The sequence below is a fragment of the Anastrepha ludens genome, chromosome 4 (assembly GCF_028408465.1).
Source record: "Anastrepha ludens isolate Willacy chromosome 4, idAnaLude1.1, whole genome shotgun sequence".
In the NCBI taxonomy this organism is placed as follows: Eukaryota; Metazoa; Arthropoda; class Insecta; order Diptera; family Tephritidae; genus Anastrepha; species Anastrepha ludens.
This window is the reverse complement of record NC_071500.1, coordinates 46,592,359-46,613,636: the sequence shown is the minus strand read 5'-3', so window position 1 is coordinate 46,613,636 and position 21,278 is coordinate 46,592,359. Positions and strand designations below refer to the sequence as shown.

The 21,278-nt window shown below is 34.8% G+C and overlaps 1 protein-coding gene across 1 annotated transcript in view; it reads left to right on the top strand.

Annotated features, from left to right (window-relative positions):
- Positions 1 to 475: 475 nt before the first annotated feature.
- The window catches only part of LOC128862174 (allatostatins MIP), a 47,243-nt gene continuing 26,440 nt past the window's right edge, over positions 476 to 21,278 (top strand). Inside the window, exon 1 of the mRNA XM_054100644.1 lies at positions 476 to 870. The gene's annotated coding sequence lies outside the window, so the exon portion shown is untranslated. The remainder of the gene's footprint in view (positions 871 to 21,278) is intronic.

Here is a 21,278-nt window from a genome sequence, read left to right as displayed (position 1 = left end):
TCTGTATATGTATTGTATATGTGTGCCATGTATGCGCATCTGCCAGTGTGTGTTTGTGTACTTCCGCTTTTCTTGTTGTTCGTGTTTGTCGTTACGCGTTTAGTCGTTCGGAAGCCAGATTTAGTTGCGAAACGGCGACATGCTTCGGAAACTCCTTCGGCAAAATAGTCATGTGTATGTTGCTGGCGCCACAGTTGGTGGTAAAACAGTGTCACAGCGCCGCAAAGGGATAAGTGAGGGGCAGTGACTGTTATACATCATACGCAAGAATCTTCCAATTGCAGTAATTGGGGAAGAAAATTGAAATTTTTAATAAAACAATTCATTAAAAAATTAAAACATTTTTGTGTTGCAATTTCAAAAAAAAAAAAAAATTATATATGACCTCCTCGTAAAAAATCTTTCTACGCCCAAGTTGCCGTTGGCACATATAAATAAGTGGCCGCGTATCCATTTCGAGCCATTTAACGTCGATCAACAGGTGTAAGAACTCAGTTGGCTTGGTTGCTGCAAACAGTGAGCATTCAATAGTCGAAGCGAATGAAAGCATTTGTTGAGCTTTTGAAGAAGAGCATCCAGCAGTTGGTTGTGTGAATGTTAAAAAATAACTGTTGCTTGCGTATTTTGAAATTAGTAGTAGTTGTGTGGCCGTTTAAGTTACGCGGCAAATTAATTTAATATTGTTTTATAATTGAATTAGAACTTAAACGACGTAAAATTAATTAAACGCAGTGAACCAATAAAGTCAAGTAGAGTACGAGAGTGAGAATTTGTACAAGAACGAGAAGTAACTAAAGTTGTGCAATTAACGGACTTAACGCGGAAGAAGGTGCAAAGTGCATACATTATATTTAAGTTGTGTCTTTAAGGGTGAGTTGCGGACTTTTTTGTAATTTAAGCATAGTTTTTATTTTAAAGCGTTGATGGGAATGAAAAAGTTTTGGAGAAAGTTATATAAAGAAAAGTTTTGAAAAATAAAACCAGAATTGAAATAAGCGAAAGATTGGTAGCTCTATGAAGAGTTTGAATTTTTAGTAGTTGATATTAAAGTTTTTAACTATTTGCTTATTATGTATAAGATTGGTATGGGCTTGGTTCGAAACCCACTGTAGGCATGAAAATTTGTAAACTATAAAATAAAAAAAATTAAATTAAATACATTTAATTGCCAGAAACCAAGAGAAACTGATAAATGTTCGGTAGAGAAAAACCATAGTTGGTTCTATACAAAATTTTAATTAAACCTAAAATTCGTCTCTCAGAAGTTATAAAAGATAATATTTTTCCGCTATATAGTTGTTTTGTTTTTTGTGTGGTCATTTTTATTTCCTTGAAAGGAACGAAAATCCCATATTTGAGGGCAATAGAGGGCTACTAGTTCGTAGTCTAAAGGGGAAACTTTGATCTTCTCAAATAAATTTAAAAGAAAACTTTAATAATTGCCATACATCGCCTTCAATTAAATTTCCGGGGCAGGTTAATTTTGGCATAACTCATAACTCCAATTATAATAAGTTTAGGGAAATTGTTGTTAACAATTGAAAAAAAGGGAAATGTAAATCGTAATATTCTCAGACAGTTTTCAAATCAAAGTATTTTGTTTTTAATTAAAATGAAGCTGGCTTATGTTTGAAGAATATGGAAAATTTCAAATTGCAGGTATTTTCCACTTAAGTAATTATTAAAATGTCAGCATTTCCGATAATACTAATTTCCGTTTAGTCAATAGGCACAGGCATTTTGTACTAAATGAAAAAAAATGAGTGATGGAAATTTTTATTATAGATACCTAGTAAAAATTCACCCGTGTATTTAAAGCTAATATTCAAATCGGATGTCAAATACCCAAATTGTAATAAAACATAAGGTTTAAATATAGAAGTGCACTTTTGCAGCTTTTTTCATATGGTATTTGCTTGTTCGGCGGGCGCCGTGGCCGAATGGGTTGATGCGTGATTACCATTCGGAATTCACAGAGAGGTCGTTGGTTCAAATCTCGGTGAAAGCAAAATTAATAAAAACACTTTTCTAATAGCGGTTGCCCCTCGGCAGGCAATGGCAAACCTCCGAGTGTATTTCTGCCATGAAAAAGCTCCTCATAAAAATATCTGCCGTTCGGAGTCGGCTTGAAACTGTAGGTCCCTCCATTTGTGGAACAACATCAAGACGCACACCACAAATAGGAGGAGGAGCTCGGCCAAACACCAAACAGAAGTGTACGCGCCAATTATTTTTTTTTTTTTTAAGGTACATTGTTTTGTCCATAATACTCTCGTAAAACACTAAATTTCCCACTCCGGCTGCCGACATGCATGCCCATACCATTACACCAGGTTTCACTGTTGATTTTATGTTTAAGCATCACCTTATTAAATCCACCTTGGGTGCTTGCATGAAATAAGCTGTGAGCGAAGATACCGCATTGTGGTTGCACTTCATCGCGTAGTTTGAGTCGAACTATATTTTCACGAATTCTGCTCTACTCATTATGTTAGCAAATCATTTAACTAATAATTTAAAATTTTTTTTTTAATTCCGACAATTTTTCATTTCGCAATAATTTAAATTCATAAACTGAAACTGCATGAAATAAGCTGTGAGCCACTGTATATATATTATATTTGCTTGTTTAAGCCACAAAAAAGGTATCGACCAAGAAGGAGTAATATTAAATAAGGAATAATGAAGGAATAATATTAAATAAGTGGCCAATTTGTTGTACTGAAATTCACAGCCCAAATGTGTGCTATGTCATTATGGATTCCACTATTCGTGCATTCCGCTCACCAATCAAGGGTGTTTTTAGACAATGGGAAGTTGTATTCTGACTTAAGTAAACCTCGGGCATAATACCTACGTAAGTACTTGATTCGAAGTACTAAACATAAGAATTACAGAATTTTCGTATAGAGACTCTCCACAGGCAATAACATGCCGTTAGGCAAGGTGATAGCCAAATAGAGTTATATACCTTTTTGACCACGCGTAGGGGCACTGACCATAAACACTACTATGTACATACCGACAGCCAATTGAGGAAAATTTGACACCATTTATTGAATAGTCGTCCTCTAGAGACATATGCAAGATGATTCTTCATCCTGTTTTCCTACGAAAATTGTAGGTGTACAATGCAATATCATAATTGAAATATCACACGTTTGTTTTTTGTTCAAAATTAGCTTTATTGATCAACGTAATTTCCATCAAGAGCAACGCTTTAATTCCAGCGCCGCTCGAACATTTCAATACCAATTTGGTAGAACGATTTATTTTTTGTCTCAAAAGAAGCCTCAGTTTCTGGCGAATACATTGCTCCGTGGGAGCAATTCGAAGTTCAATTCATTTAGTTTTGCCATTGTTTTGATTGACTTGTGACACGGTGCGTTGTCTTGAAAGTAAGCAAATGCGACTCGCACTTTGAACAGATTATCCCCATAGTCAAATGCTCATGCAATATAAAGCCAACACGTTCTTTTGATATCTTTGCGATGTCAACTAACTCACGCAACTTCTCTTTTCGATTTTGTGGATTACCGCCCCATAACACTTTTCAAACCATTGCTTCCCTTAAACGGTATTTTTCCCATGAGGGAACAGTGTAAAATTAAATCACGAAATTATTTTTGATTGATTGTTTTGAAAATAACAAAAGCAGAATAACTCACGAACTAATGAATAGTATATGATGAAATTTTAATAGCTGTCTTTTTAGGGTTAGTACTAACTGAAAAACAGGTGAATGTAACAAAACTAACCATCTATGTGTTAGCCCCGGAACTTTTCAGCCTAATGAACCGGAAATCTGCATAGCCTAAATAAAACATACAAGTTTACAATTCCATTTTAAAGCCAGTGTGGATGTATGGTGTACAGCTTTGAGGTACTGCGTGTCTTACTAACGTCAATATGTTCCAGAGCGTGCAATCCAAAGTACTAAGAACAATCTAAGCAGATAGATGGAGTATTAAAAACACGAGCATAAATAGAGATCTGCAAATACCGACGATAGATGCCAAGTTAAAATAGCAGAAAAAAATATTTCAATAAATCACCCATCCGAACCTTCTTGCTACTGCCCTCGCACACACTTACTCAGTATCATTACCATTGACGAATAATAGTGGATTTTTCCACTTCTAATTATATAATAAATTGTATTCCCAAAAGATGCTTCGTGGTTTCTAGTGACATAAATTAAAAAAAAACTCAACACAAAACTCGTTTATGCTTCCCAACGATTGTTTTCAAATACTTAGTATTTAGTATTAGTTGTGTACATATGTATTTTATTTACATATGTATCAATCTCTTCGACATTTTCAACAATGATGCCAAAGGGGTTTAAACTATTAACATGGGTTGAAACAAAGTAATTAGAAAGTAAGTTTATTTTAGCATTTATTAAAATATTTTTTTTAATTTTAAATGAAAACATGATTGCACATATTAATTGATAGCAGATTAGAGTAGTAGATTATTTGCCACTTAGGTGAACAATAAATAAATAGTTAAATAAATAAATTCGGCATCAATTACACAGTGCAACATTTTCAGAGCCATTGTCTCAGAGGTGGAAGACTTTCCCGAAGTTTTTTGTATTCTCAGATAAATTTGGGTACGGCTTAATTAAAGTTTAAATAATTTATTTGAGTGTTTTTCGTATATGTGAAAAAGGTTTAAATGCATGTTGAAATACTAAATTTGGTGAAAATATTAAATTTCAGCGTGAACTTTCATACAAAACATCCGCTTTTATCTTTATTTGAAAAGTCTAAAAAAATCAAGAGTGGAAAACTATTTCCCGGTAATTTTCACAAGTCACAGAGAGTTAATACATACATATGTATGTTTAAGGTACAGCAACTAGATGTTTTTTTAGTAACGTAAAACAGGAACTTATTCGTATAGGAATTTATTAAAAGTACCTGACACAAGTATATTTTTTATTGCAATCAATACCGGGGTAGCAGCTTAACTTATTCGTAATGTAAATGGCAATGAAAGAAATCGTAAATAAAATTTGTAGCCTTTGTCTGAGAAGAACCCTTATTCCGAAATTGTTCTTTTGCAATATTTAGCCTTGTATTTCACCTACTCACTATTATATCATACTCCTACGATTTCTTCTCATGTACTAGGTTGTAAAATAAGTTTTTCGGCTCGATAAGAAAAACACAATTTTATGGTTAATCAGTACAATCTCCCTGAGCATCAACACTTGTTCCAACGAGATTTGAATTTATGAATTCCATCCCTGAAGTCAGAACCAGAAAGGGCTGTACAATACGCTTCCACAGCTGTTATGACCTCATCATATGGCCTAGGGGCCAAATCTGGTGAATCGGTAGATCCAACAATTCGAACTTCAATTTATGGATTTTGGCCACTGTCAAAATGCCCCTCTCCCGATGAAAAATAAGTTTTTTCTTTTGCAAAATGGTATTTGGTGAATCGTGAAGCCTTTTTCACGATTTTAAATATTAAGAAAACAAGCGCTTAAAAATTACACCACGTTTATTTATTGAGCACTGACAATAGAATGATTCGTATTACTAAATTAAATATATGCATAAGCCAAGACCCTTATGGTATATTGGAAAGGTCCTGCTATTTCACCTGTTACAATATGATGGTCACATATCTTATGATTTTCTGAAATACCAGGAAAAAAATACAATGAGCGAAAATAGTTCGACAAACTTATGCTAATGCTGTAATTTATTGGGCAAAATCAATGCATAAAGAAAGGTGCAAAGATAGTGGAAGTAAGTAAACGGGAGCTCCAGAGAAGACAATAGCTGCAGTGATGAGAGAGTGTGAATGTAAATTTGATAGCTGTCACGACAATTGGAAGTACAGGGGCCGCGACAATGTATTATAAAGAGGAGCGCGAACAGTATTTTTTCACGAATTTTTTCCTTCAGCTGTTCTAAAATGTTACAATAACCAGTTACCAGTTTGCAAGTAATCCACAAACCAAATTCCTTTCACATCCCAAGAAACTGATGCTAGCACCTTCTTGGCCAATTTCTGGATACGAACTCGTTTCGGAGCCGAAGAGCCAGGTTCACACAACTCTTTAGCTTCCCTTTTTAATTTAGGATCATGGTAATAGACCCAAGTCTCACCCATAGTGATGAAATGAGGCACAAAATCCACTTTATCCTTTCGAAAATGCTCAAAATGTTGCTGAGAAAGTCGAAAATCGCATTCGAATGTGTTTTTGGTGCACACAGCTTTCTGAAACCCTATACTTCACTCAAAGTATTGCTTACACTGTCCAATGAGATATCTAGAGCTTCTACAAAATTTCTTTCAGTCACTTGTCATTTTCCAATACAATTTCCTATATTTTTACGATTTCTGGGTTGTTGCTTTTTTTTGGACGTTCTTGACGTGGATCGTCTTTAAGGTTTGTACGACCACGTCTAAATTCTTTCTACTGTATTAATTGATGGGGGAAAATCCTTATTCACTTTCAACATTCATTCATAAATTTCCGGTTTAACCAAAAATAAAAATTCAATCACTGCACGATACCTGATTTTCCATTGTAGAAAATACTGTGACACGTGGGTACTAAATTGTTTGTAATTAAAGAATAGGTTGACAGATAAAAATGAAATTTCACATAGTACGTTCATATCTAGAGTATACCAACATTACAAAAAAAATGTAGGCTATTAACAATGCCCTCTCTTATCGAACCGCAAACTTTATTGAACAACTTGGTACACTCTGTTGCAAAGTTATAAACACAGCATAATTTTTTATAAAAATATAATTCATACTACAAAAAAAAACAATTCATTAGGTTGTATTTCATAATTTAAACATCTTGGCGTAAGCAGATTCTACCAAGTTTATGTCAAAATAGGTCTGGTGAAATATTGAACCATTCGTTTTTCGGAGCTTTCTTCATTTCGAGAGTGTTACACATCTTTTTTAAATTCCGCTCCAGCACGCTCGCTTATATTCAGATCAAGCGATTGAGTGGATGTAATGGAGTAGTTTAGTAATATACAATTGTAGATGAGTCATATATTGGCAACCATGGATATGTCTGTCGGTCGTTGTCCTGATAGAAAACAAAATTTTACAATATATCAACCGATCAGTACTTTGTCCAATATTAGCTTTAAAGATGTTCCGATATAGGTAGGAATATGAACTTCTATAATAGAATAAATACCATCGCAGAACCACCTCTGTGCTACACAGAAGTCTTTGTATTTTCCGACTCAAATTCAATATTGTGCTTTCTTTAGCCGTAACCCTTTCCAATCAACCCTTTTAAATAATATATTATTTTCTTTCATCTGTGTAAAATAAATTAAACCAATAGAATAAGTACAGAAAGTAGTGATTTATTATACGAGTATTTTACCGTTTCCGTGAAAACTATGTTTTGCGAATTTTATATGGGGTTCTACTTTTTCGGACTAATAAAGGACTACCTTCACGCATATCGTCCGTGGTAGTTATGTTTTTCAACACATTTTGAGCTCTTTTATCACAAGTCACTCTATTCGTATTTCTCTTAGACATATTATTAAGTTCTACGTCTGATGCAAAGAGAGTTTTTCAACCTCGTTTAAAATCATGCATTCTTCATCATTCAGCTTCTTGCCTTGGCCAAGGCGACTTTTATTTGCAATTGAATAGTCAGTTTTGCGTCTTCTAATTATATATTGCACTGTAGAATGAGTTCTGTTCATTAAATTTTCAATTTCTCTAGAATTCCTTGTCTCTTCATCCAATTTAACAATCAGCCGGCGTTCCTCTTTAATTATCTGTTTTCCGAACAGAGCCATTCGGCAAGAACTATGTTTATCACTTCAAAACATGTAGACATAGATGCGAAACTCTTTTTCATGTGAGTGCGCTGCAAATTTTTTTACAAAATTTGTAAATTATACCACACACGAAGAAGCATTAATTGAGTATTTTTAAATAAAAATTGTAAATTCTCAGTTTCCACAGCATCACTGAGGTTAGTACATATAGAGTGCTCGGTTTCCCAATAGGCTCAGATCACCCATATACACCTACGTAGGTATAATAAAAATAAGCATAAATAGTATAAAATACATATGTAAGTAGCCAACATATTCAGAAATGGAGATTTCAATGAGATTATTCAAAGCCCTAACACTAAAATTATGAGCACGACGTACAAAATTATAAATAAATACGTAAAATATTGCATTTTTGAAATATAAAACAGAAGTGGACAACAATAAAAAATATTGTAAAACAATAAACAGAATAAGTTAAACCAAAAAAAAAAAAAAAAAAAAAACTAACTATTAACGAAAATAACCTTACATTTCTAAGTTAAAAATAGTGAGTAAAAGTATTTATGTTTGAGAAATCACAAACTAGAGAGATCACAACCAAATTCAATTGAATTATCTACGCTTTTAAAGCAAAGTATAAAATATTTACATGTATACATGTACAGAAACCAATACCCAGTTTTCAATAAAATTAGAAATATACTAAATGGACATATTAAACAAAGCGTCTTGTATTCTACAGTGTTCTCATAAGAAACATACAATGAACTAAAAGTAGAAGCCGAAAAATATTATAAATAAAATACTTTGTGAAAATTCTAAAAATAAACTTTAATTAAAATTATAATTTCAATTATTTCGTTTAAATTGATTTTACTTTCAAAGAAATAATTATAAATTTGTAAATCCCGATACTTTTGCATTAGAGTTAACCGAATTATTTGCGACAATTATTTTTGATGCCTGATTTATACCAGCTGTTATTAGGCCAGGAATTGGCAGTGCTGCCAAGTGCACAAACGAGGGTGCGCTCTCAACTTAAATTATAACGTTTTTTATGAAATTTGATGTGCATATTGATGGCGCGCTTGAAACGGGCTTCTGTTGCATGCTTTTATGTACGATTATTCATTTTGACACAAATTTTCCGTTTAATGTTTAAATAATTAAAATAATAAATGTTTAATGTAAATACCGGGTCCGCCATTTAATTTTACGGAATTAAAAATGCTATAAAAAAGAAACTACTCAATATTTTTCCAAACTGTTTTTTTTAATTTGAAGTAAAATCCTTCCGGTTAATGATGGAACACATTCATATGGCTGCCTCGCCTAGCCATGTACCATCCCCTACGATCGGTTCAATTTTTCAACACATTTTCGATTGTATGCGGTTGTATTTCAGCTATGACATCGCGTGTGTTGGTTTTCAGTGCATCAATTGTTGCTTTTTTGTTGGCATAACACTGGTCTTTGATGGCGTTGGTTTGTCAATAAGCAACCCAGTTTCTCTTACTTTTTTCGCAAAGTTCGGTGCTTTTCTTCTTCCCATTGCCGTACGTAATTTTCGTACACATTCTGCAACATTACCATGATTTTCAAAGTAATGTCGCAATATTTCCCAGGATTCTTTGAGCGTATACACAACCAATTTCGTTCAGCGGAAGAATAAAACTAATTTTCTGTCAAATCAGATGACAGCTAAGTGTTACCATTCTTCAAATAATACCTAGTTCAAATCCGTAACGTTAGATGGCGAGCCCTATCCATATAATTTTGTATATTTGATTAAATTGAGTAGACTAAAAATAAATGAAAATCAAGCAGTTTTCGAAATAAAATTAATTTATCGGTTAGAAAATCTGTTTTAAAGTTGAAAGATTAACCGTTTGAGCCACTGTGCATATGGGTATGTAAATACAGGGTGGGCCATATAGCGTTTGCTTTTTGAACCACCTATTTTTTTGAGAATGGTATTCATAATTTACTTAAAGGTTTGACATTTACGAAATGGGACGCTATTCGCTTGAACAAAATTGGGGAATATTGAAAACCTATTTCCAAAGTGGTGAGTCTTCTTCTTCTTTTCTGATTTTCACATCGGTGGCTACGTCAATAAGAAAAATTGTCGGACTTTGGGCTCAGAAAATCCACACGTTACTGTAGAGAAGCAAATGCATCCACAACGAGTCACTGTTTGGTGCCGTTTTTGGTCTGGCGGCATCATCGGGCCATTTTTTTTCGAAAATGAGCGAGGAGGCGCGGTTACAGTAAATGGCGAGCGTTACCGTGACATGCTCAACGAGTTGTTTCCAAAAATTGAAGAGGATGACATGGACGACATTTGGTTTCTACAGAAGGGTGAAACTTGTCACACTGCCAAAGTTACACTCGAACTTTTGGCTACCGTTTTTGAAAACCGAATAATCAGCCGAAATTCCAATATCAATTGGCCGCCTCGGAGCTGTGATTTAAGCCCGTTGGATTATTTTTTGTGGGGAGCCGTTAAGGACAAATGCTATGCGAACCAAACAGAGACGATTGATGCTTTAAAACACGAAATCGAAGTTGCCATTCATGAAATTGGAGCCCAAACAATCGAAAATGTGAAAAATTGGGTTGATCGAATGGCCTCCTGTAAAGCCAGTCGTCGCAATCATTTGAACGATATTATTTTTCATGATGACATCTTCAAAATAAAAAAAAAGTTTGAAAAAATATTGATTAGTTTTTTTTATAGCCGATTCAAAAAGCAAATTTTACATGGCCCCCCCTATACATACATATGTAAAAATGTCAATTGTTGAAATAAGAAATGGAAGCAGCTGCGATTGTGAAAACAATGGTTTATCGTATGTAATTGTATGCGTCACATTTGTTTATACCCAATAAGCATTTGAAAACTACATAATTCTTAATCTTTTGAAAAGGTCTCAGTCCTCAATTTGATATTCAGCATTATTTATCGCCTGAAACTAAATTTATTAGTAAATTTTTATCAAATATTTGAAATCAACTTTAGTACGCATTGTGACAGATTTGGAAAGATATGAAAAACCTCTAATACTTGATGAGTGATTGTCAATATGATAATAATTGCCGCTTCGATTCACCACTTCTCTACATGCTAGAGGATTCCGTTCTCACAGATACATATAGTATGTACATGCACATGTATTTTCTATTACATTTGGCATATGTTTTTTTTATCCCTGATAAATTATACATGTAGATGCCATTCTTAACTGAAAATAAGAAACTGATTAAGAAAAACATCATAATGCATATTATATCACTCCTAGTCGGAACATAGGGCGGAAATAAATGTACTCCAACGATTTCTGTCAACTGTTATGTGTCTGATTTACTTGCAGGTGGCGCTGGAAGGGCTCTTGTGGGAGATTGCACGCATCCAAGCTTGACGTGGGCGTTCTCTGCGTCGTCTTGCTTGGGGATTTCATTGAAAAGCCATTATCCTCTTCTCTGCGGAGAGTATGTCCAATCCAATTCGTGTTTCGTCCGTTTATGTCGGAATTAATTGGACAGCTTTTAGTAAGCCGAAGAAGGTCCATATTGGAGATTGTTTCTTGAAGATACGGCGTATAATTCTTGGGAATTTGTTGATAAGCGTTTGAAAACGTCGATTTAATTGGTCAGACACAAGCTTGGTCTCAGAACCATATGGGAGGACCAATTTTACGCTGATATTGAAGATTTTAGGTTTTGTTTTTAGTGACAGTGTGCGAGACATTACAACAGTTTGCGAAAACGAAAAAAATGCAGTCTTACCAAATCATATGCTATTCGCCACGCGGTAGGTGTTGGTGAAGAAAAAACATCTAATGAATGCATGTATGCACCCACATGCATACATACGTGATAAATATTTTCATTTATTTGAGTTTAATTAATATAATAGTCAAATAAACATAATTTAATTGAATTTAAAAGAAATGTAACTTGATAATAAAGGGTCGTTCAAAAGACATACATATGCATGTGCATATGTACATACGTACATTGAATGCATACAGACATATGTATATGAATTAAATATACTGTATTTTGCTTTGGCAAATTAAAATAGTTAAGTAATACCTATATGTATGTAAATATGCACCTATACATTTCGAAGAACACACTCGAGCTTGACAGTAGCACAGAAAACAAACTGTGTGACATATCACGCTGAAATTTGCCATGTAAGCTTATAACAGTCCCACCAAAAAACAAAAAATTTATTTTTGCCATATGTCATCCGCGGACCGTTTTATTGATAACGTCTCGTTCATATTTGAGCAGAAGGTATGTATATATGGTATGTGGCTGCAGGCACTATGAATGCGAATTTAAAAAATTATTTTTCTAATTGAACGTGAAAAATATTATTTAATAATACTTTGAGAAAGCTATCAACGGTATATATTGGGTAGTTTATACCAATCTTTTCGCTTACCAATATCCATATTTCGTTATTTTCCCACATAAACAACCGATACGGCGCTACAGTTTCCTCCAAATGACAGTCAATACTTCGTACATCTCAGCGAAGCCTTCAGCACATTTTCAATAGCATCCCCACACACAGGATGAGGTTTGTGTTACCGGTGCAGATAAAATTTAAATCATCCGTCCTCAGTACAAACATATTTATGTATGTAGACATGTATGTACGTATATAATAAAAGGTATATAGTAGTTGGGCGGCCGCCGTAGCCGAATGGGTTGGTGCGTGATTACCATTCGGAATTCACCGAGAGGTCGTTAGTTCGAATCTCGGTGAAGGCAAAATTAATAAAAACATTTTTCTAATAGCGGTCGCCCCTCGGCAGGCAATGGCAAACCTCCGAGTGTATTTCTGCCATAAAAAAGCTCCTCATAAAAATATCTGCCGTTCGGAGTCGGCTTGAAACTGTAGGTCCCTCCATTTGTGGAACAACATCAAGACGCACACCACAAATAGGAGGAGGAGCTCGGCCAAACACCTAACAGAAGTGTACGCGCCAATTATTTATTTTTTTTTTTTTTATAGTATACTTAAGGCGGCCGCCGCAGCCGAATGAGTTGGTGCGCGACTACCATTCGGAAGTGCACAGCTTCGAAAGGATAATAACAGAAAATTAGAAAAAAATATTCTAATAGCGGTCGCCATCAATGGCAAACCTGCTCCTGCCATGAAAGAGCTCCTCAAAAAAAAAATATCTGCCGTTCGGAGCATTTTCACAATGAAATGTCACAAAAATCTAGTATTGATTATTTAATATATTTTTTTTTTTAATGTTTTTCCATTTTAATAATCTAGAAAGCTGAAAAGCAGATTAATGCAAAACAATTTTGTTTCATTTCAACAATTCAATCAAAAAGAAATTAAATTTATACTTTACTTGTTTTATTTTGATGTACAAAATATTTAGTAAGAAAATGTAATAATATTTGTGTATGTATGTAAATCTCAAGCTTCATTTCAATTTATTTAAGTTTAATTAATATAATAGTCAAATAAACAGAATTGAATTGAAAGGAAATGTAATTTCTTATCTGATAATAAAGGGTCGTTCAAAAGACGCGCCTAGATGCTGTTTTAAAACAAAGCATGCCCAAATTTAGATTCTTTCAGATTTCACTATTTTTATTTAAAATACGGCTCCTAACAATTGTGAAAAATGATTTAACTTAAATGTCCACCTTGTCCTGGTAAGATCCGCCAAACAGTCGATTCGTGAATGCCTAATTGTTGAGTATATCGAGATATCTATGTTGAACGATATTCCGCAACTCTTTGGTCCTTTTTCCCCCTTTTTCAATCCGCGATAGAACCAGTTTCTGAAAATTTGTTCACCAATCTTTGAATTGCCGATTCATTCGGAACTTTAATTTCACAAAAAAAAATATGATATTTGTGATATGCTTTTCTTAAAGATTGACCATTTTCATAATAAGTTTCAATCAATTTACGTATTCTTTGGAACACATATGCATGTATGAGATTTAACGGGATTCTTTGCAATGAAAGAGAGTATAGCTACTGTTTTATCATACCACACCGCCCCAGACATTTGCATCTGCCCCATTGATAAATTATCCAAATTTTCGATTGCATACATAGACACACATTTAAAAAAGTAGTTTGTCAGCTGGTCCATCTTCAATATCATCCTCATTAAAAACGCATTTTCTTACATAAATATGTATGTAAGTGTACGTCTTTACGTCGGCATGTCAGCTGTCCGACAGTTTCTGTAATTTTCTTGAAATAAATGTGTTTCCTTTAAAATCTGCCCTTCGTCTTGCAACCTAAACTGTGCATAAGTACCAGGGGAAATGTGGAGGAACAAGTTATTGCAAAAGGATTTCCTAAATTTTGCACATGTGTCCTTCGGCCTACCTTTCCGCCGAATAAATGAGATTCATCAAAGTTCCACGCATTCATACAATTGGAAAAGTAAACATGTAATCGTGAATGGAAATAATGATTTGCATAAATGTTGAGAGTTTCACCATCTGCTAACATTAGATTTTGTCTACCTACGCAGATTCCTAGATATGGCTTTGAATTAAAATGCTTTAACTTTTAAATGGTTACATTTGTCATCAGTTGTAATATATGCGTGGGAGATTCATGCATTGGCCTAAATCGCTAAGAAATACCTTACCGGAAGTAAAAAATAGCTGATTGTGTACAGTGAGCTCAGGTATTCTATAGTTACGTACATACAATAGCGTACACTGAAATCCGGATGCTTGTGCGGCGGCCAATTACAGTTGTATTTTGAAGAAATTTAGTGGGCTTAAAATTTTGTAATAGTGTGCGTTCGTTAAATCGCCAAAGAGTGGAAAAATGAACGGATGTGTAGATAAAAATATTACTTTGAAAATATTTGATTTGAAGAGTATTAAAAGAGTAAAAGTATATGTATGTATATCAATTCTTCAAATTGATTTCGGCTTTAACTTCAGGTAGCCGAATGAGTTGGAGCGTGATTACCATTCGGAATTCACAGAAAGGTCGTTGGTTCGAATCTCGGTGAAGGCAAAATTAATAAAAAAAAAACATTTTTCTAATAGCGGTCGCCCCTCGGCAGGCAATGGCAAACCTCCGAGTGTATTTCTGCCATGAAAAAGCTCCTCATAAAAATAACTGCCGCTCGGAGTCGGCTTGAAACTGTAGGTCCCTCCATTTATGGAACAACATCAAGACGCACACCACAAATAGGAGGAGGAGCTCGGCCAAACACCTAAAAGAAGTGTATGCGCCAATTATTTATTTATTTTATTTTTTTTTTTTTTAACTTTAGGTATGCAAAAATAAATTAACAATTTTTTGCATATTTGAATGCTCGGATTTCAACCTGCTTTGATTTTAATTAAGGCTGGACAATTGCAAAAAAAGTGATCAACTGTTTTTTCCTCTTCCTCATTTCTACAACTTCTACAATATTTATGCCTGCCAAATAGCCAATGACCGGTTATAGAAGCCACGACCTTCGCACTTTACTAATATGCATTGAGCTGTCGGAAAGAACTAGATTAGTCTAGGAATCCGCAATGTATCGTTTCCTGTGAGTGCCTCTAAATTGCTTCGGAAATGCCTGACTAGCCCTTTGTGGCGCCTGAATATTTCTAATTTAAGGTTGTATACAAAGAGGATGGGGATTCCATTGGTACCCGTAGTATACAAGCTATGTAAAGTTACAAAATAGTTCTGTGTGGTGGGGATCTTAGTCCAACATTGTCTGATGTATATTTATACGGTGGAATTCAATATAACTTCAAGCACTTTCTGTGACAATATTATTACTCCTCATTGTATACTTCTCAGCTGTCCTGCCTTAACGGCTTTAATGAGTTTCTGATTTACAGATGTTGGCTCTCAATATTTACGTACGCTTAGAAAGCATAGAAGGGATGGATATTAGCCACCTACGATTGATTGATTTTCTATTCCTAATTCGTCATCCTTTAAACCTATGGAGAAACAATTATTGAGTTCTTAACCACGTGAGTATTTGTCCAAAAACAACGTTAATGCCGTTGTCTAAGGGGGAGGGGTGTTTGGTGAGTGGGTTCAAGTAGGCACGTGAATAGGTGGCTCTTATCGTGCAGAGTACTTTCACATGCCAGACATACGTTGTGGATGTCGGGATCGATTTTGGATAGGCAGGAGTTGAATTACTACAGCATGACGGGGGTGTCATGAGGCAGCTGAAGCTCTTCATCTGTGATAGTTGGCTGTTGAACTCCGATGCAAAATTTCCGATGAATGTCGTTTAATTCCTGCCTATAAATTGTGTGATCCAGTATTTTTAAATGCTTTCGATCTTGGACTTGGTCTACTTCTGGCGGTAGCAATCCAGCAGTAATTGAGTACGGAGCTCTCCCCAGCTTTTGTTTAGTTATGGTCTGGCCTTTGGCATGTCAAGCTTTTGAGGAAGGGTGGGGTGAAAATACCAAAAAACACATTTTTATGGATGTCTACCATACATTTTCTTACAACCATGACATGATTCTCACTTTGGTACCACATAATCGTGTTCAGCGTACAAAAATACTTCGGAAATCAGTCTCTTATTAAACAACAACAAAAAAATTTGATGTATTAATTTCCATATTGCTGCTGTGTGGTAATCTATCAAGAAATGTCTTCTATTTTATTCCTTTTTATTTGAGCTTGACAGTTTGTTTATAAAAATTAGAGAGAACAAGAATTTATTCTTAATTTCCCTCGTAATTCAAACTGAGTAACCTACAAATGAGGCAATTTCTTGAAAAAGTATAGCTAGCGGATATTTTTCATATTCTTTACGGATCGTATGTAGTGTCGCTGTTTAATGTTTTTACTGTGTTTCATTTCTATTCAGGTCCCGTCAAATACAAAAGTACGGCTGTATTATTTTAATGTAAATAGTGTAGGGTTTTCCAAACAGAGGTGTTATTTTGATATTCAAAGAAAAATGCTATTTTTTTATATAAATGAGCGGCAGTTTATCTATACTAATATTATAAAGAGGAAAACTTTGTTTGTTTGGTTGTAATGAATAGGCTCAAAAACTACTGGAGCGATTTTAAAAATTGTTTCACCATTCGAAACCTACATCATCGACGAGTAACATGGATTATATTTTATTTTGGAAATAGGGCTCGAGATATAGGTCAAAATGGGGTCCCGGGTAACCTTCGGATGTGTATGTACAATATGGGTATCAAATGGAAGCTGTTGGTGAATGCTTTAGTCCAGAGTATTTTTCATGCCGCTCCGTGACTAGGGTCTCGAGATAGAGACCAAAACGTGGACCATAGAATGTGTTTGTACAATATGGATATCAAATTGAAGCTGTTGGTGAATGCTTTAGTACAGAGTATTTTTCATGCCGCTCCATGACTGGGGTCTCGAGATATAGGTTAAAACGTGGACCCGGGTAAACTTTGGTTGTGTATGTACAATATGGGTATCAAATTAAAGCTGTTGGTAAGTGCTTTAATACGGGGTAATTTTCATACCTATTGATGACTAGGGTCTCGAAATATATGCCAAAACGTGGACCCGCCGTGTCTTTGCACCGAATTAAACCAAACTTACGCACATTGTTAAGTAAGTATTGAAAATGCATTTCGTAAAGTTTGGTTGTAATTCGGAGCACTGGCAACGGGTACAGCGTTCTTTTGAACCAGCCATATTGTCGCTTACTTTTTTAACGCTTGGGGCGGAACTGAACTGTCAAATTGACAGTGTGAGTTACAATGTGTCAATATTTCTTTCTGATTTGGATGCCATAGGAAAAAACGTAAGTGCAATATGTAAAAATTGTTTGTGAATTTTTTTGGAGTGGATTTTGGAACAGTGAATAACTTCTTACGAAATTTGAGAATTTAATGTGAAATCCGAATGAAATTATGTGTTCGTGGAAAAAAAAAAATTTTTCGTTTTTTTTTGAAAAATATAAATGGATAATGGTTAAAAAAGCTCCAATGCTTAATAAAACATATAAATTGAAACGAAAAATTATCATCCATGAAAAAAGACGAGTGTTTCTTAGTTATTCATATGCGTTGATTTGAAATTTAAAAACAATCTTCTTTTTTCCTGATTTTCAATTTATATTTTATAAAATATTTACTCAAAAACAAAAAGAAAAACAAAAAATATTGTTTATGCCAAAGCGCTTGAATAAAGAATAAAGAAATAAATAATATGAAAACCATATATTTGCTGTTCTAAACCATATCTACTCTATTTTAGTGTGCCCAGCGAAGGGGGCCGGGTTTGCTAGTTTTATTATAAAGAGGAGGGTATGCCGTTAATAGAGGAAAATAACATTTGGCAAACGACCACCACGACCACGCTTACACGACGATATCCTTTTCATGAAATTTCCCATAACCGAATTGCAAAGTGTCTGCCCTCGATAGCCTCACGAATTCCATCTTTGAGGTCTCGCATCGACCCTGAGCTATTGGCGTAGACCTTCTATTTCACGTGGCCCCAAAGAAAAAAGTCACAAAGTGTTAAATCACAAGATCTCGGTGGCCAATTGTGATCACCTCTTCGAGAGATAACACGTTTCGTAAACTTTCCCCGTAAAATATCAATGGTTTCGTTGCTTGTGCGGCTCTTAGCGCCGTCTTGTTGAAAATAAACGTTGTCCAGATCAATACCATCCAATTCCGGTCATAAAAAATCGTTAATCATCTCTCGATAGCGCAATCCATTCACAAATAATACCCGTTATTGGAAAACTCTATATATTAAACCTTCTTAAAACAAAATTAGCCGCGAATTAGTTGTTGTTTTTATCATAAAAATATATATACCAGTGTTTTTGTAGCGGTATGACAACTATCGATATCGGTAACTATGGTTTGACAGCTGAGAATGGCAAATTGTGTTGACATTTCTGTTCGGTAATGTTTGGCAAGTCATCCTAAAGCGTTTGGCGCCAGAACAACATTTCTAAATTGTGAAAAATTACTTTGAAAAAAATAAATCTGTTCGCAAAGTTCATATAGCACTGGCGAGCGTTAATGAGCTATGATGACTGCAGTTTAATTTTCAAAACTTCAATTGCGGATTCCAACAAGACGGAACAACTTGCCATACAGAGCGTTTAACAATCGATTTATTACAAGCCTCCATAGCCTCCATTGACCTAATACAATCAGATTTATTGGAAAAAGTAATCAAAAATTTGACTGATCGAATGGGTCTATAACTCGTGGCCGCGGTGGATATATGCCGAAAATCATATTCATACTGATTTCCTTTCAAAGACAAAATTATATAGAGGGTTTAGATTGTTAAATTTATTAAAATTTTACTCTTTAACATAAAAACAACAAACAATGCAGCGGAAATTATAGAGTCGGAAAGCCGTTTCGTTATATTTTTAAACATATCGATCAAAATGTTAAACAATAAAGTGAAAATTATACAGTTGAAATTGCAGTTTTTCAACCGGCACTTTTGTTCTTTTGCCTTAATACATTTTTTAAAATCACGGTCGTGTGCATACAAACTGCTTGGGATTTCTTATCGTCAGGTTCGTCCAAGGCTACGGTAATTTTTGTTAAAAAATATCTAAATATAAAGTAAAATTTCTTTATACATTACGCTATACATACGTACGTATATATGGAATAATTTTTTTACTAAATAAAAAAAAAATATTTTGAGTTATGGATGCCTTTATTTGACCTTTACGCGCTGTGTGAATTGTTTGTTTTTATACTGCAGCTGTCTAGTTCACAAGTATCAAATACGATTTTAGTACTATGCCATTTGCAAAAATTATAAATTTTCCGATAAGGTGATTAATTTTGCGCCACCTTGTATATATCGTCCTATATCTAAACCTTTTAAGCTTACATATTTCGAATAAAAAGTGTATTTCATGAGCCCCGAATATGCCTCTTAGCTGTTGCACCAAGAATATGCTTACACCAATCAGATCAGTAAATTTCTTTGTGTTTGGCATTCGTTTAAATCGAAGAAGGCGAGCGAATTTCCTTTTCCATCACAACACCGCACCAGCTCACGCCTCAGCAGTTGTGATCATAAAATTAATGAAAATAGGGTTTCAACTTATTCCACTGTCCCCTATTCTCCAGATTTGGCTCCCTCGGATCCCTCGGACTGCTATTTGTTCCCCAATTCGAAGAAATGGCTTGCGCGAAAAAGATTTTATTCAAACGAGCAGATGATTAATGAAACAAATTAATATTTTTCAAACCTGGACAAATTCTATTATTCAGAAGCGATCAACAAACTAGAACAGCGTTGAATGAACGAGACTGATTTAATAAAACACAAACGGTTAATTATTGTTCAATTTTTTCCAATAATCATAGCATTTCTGGAAGGCCGATTTCGGTATGGATTTCAGTTCCTTCTTCGAATTCTCTTTTATGACTTCAATTGTCTCAAAATGTTTTCCACGGAGCGGCAACTTGAGCTTGGGAAACAGGAAAAAGTCACATGGACCCATATCAGGCGAATACGGTGCTTGCGGAACGATGTTAACATTATTTTTGTTCAAATAATCGTGAACAAGACGTGATGTGTGAGCTGGTGCATTATCGTGATGCAAGAACCAAGACTTGTTGTCCCACAATTCCTTCCTTTTAAGACGAATGTTCTCGCGCAAACGCTTTAAAACGTCTAAATAATATTCAGCGTTAACCGATCGGCCTTGCGGAAGGAACTCCGAGTGCACCACACCTTCGTAATCGAAAAAAAGAGTCAGCATAACCTTAATTTTTGAGCGACTTTGGCGTGGTTTTTTGGGTTTCGGCTCCAGCCCTTTTTGAACGATTTGTACCACTGGAAAACACGTGCATGCGATAGAGCAACATTTTTAAGGCGTCTGAAGCCGAAATTTTGTTGGAATAACAAAATTTCAAACAAATTCTTTGTTCAACTTGAATTTCCATCGTTAAATTCGAAAAACACTCTCGAGCTTGACTTGTTTGCAGTAGCACAGAAAACAAACTGTGTGACATATCACGCTGAAATTTGCCATGTAATCTTATAACAGTCCTACCATCCAACAAAAAATTTATTTTTGCCATATGTCATCCGCGGACCATTTTATTGATAAAGTCTCGTTCATATTTGAGCAGAAGGTATAAGCGTAATCTAGGAGACTTTGCCGAAAAATACAAAAAAAGGTTTATCCCAAACAATTAAGTAGTTCCTATTTTTGCGCAGACTTTTCAAACGACCCTCGTATGATACATAGGCAGATATTGGACCTCAGAGAAAATAACCTGCTTCCACAACGATTTGCTTTTTAGCTACTGGCTGTTTATGTACGCGGTTGACGCTGAACCAGTCAATGTTTGTAATTTTTTTCTGCTACTGCTTTTTGGAGTGATTGTTGTGAGGAGACGCGTGCTGATGATGGTGTACCGAATCTATTTGATTGTTAGGTTATGTTGTTTATTTAAGAATTGGAATTGGTGTCGATTTTGGAATTTCAATTT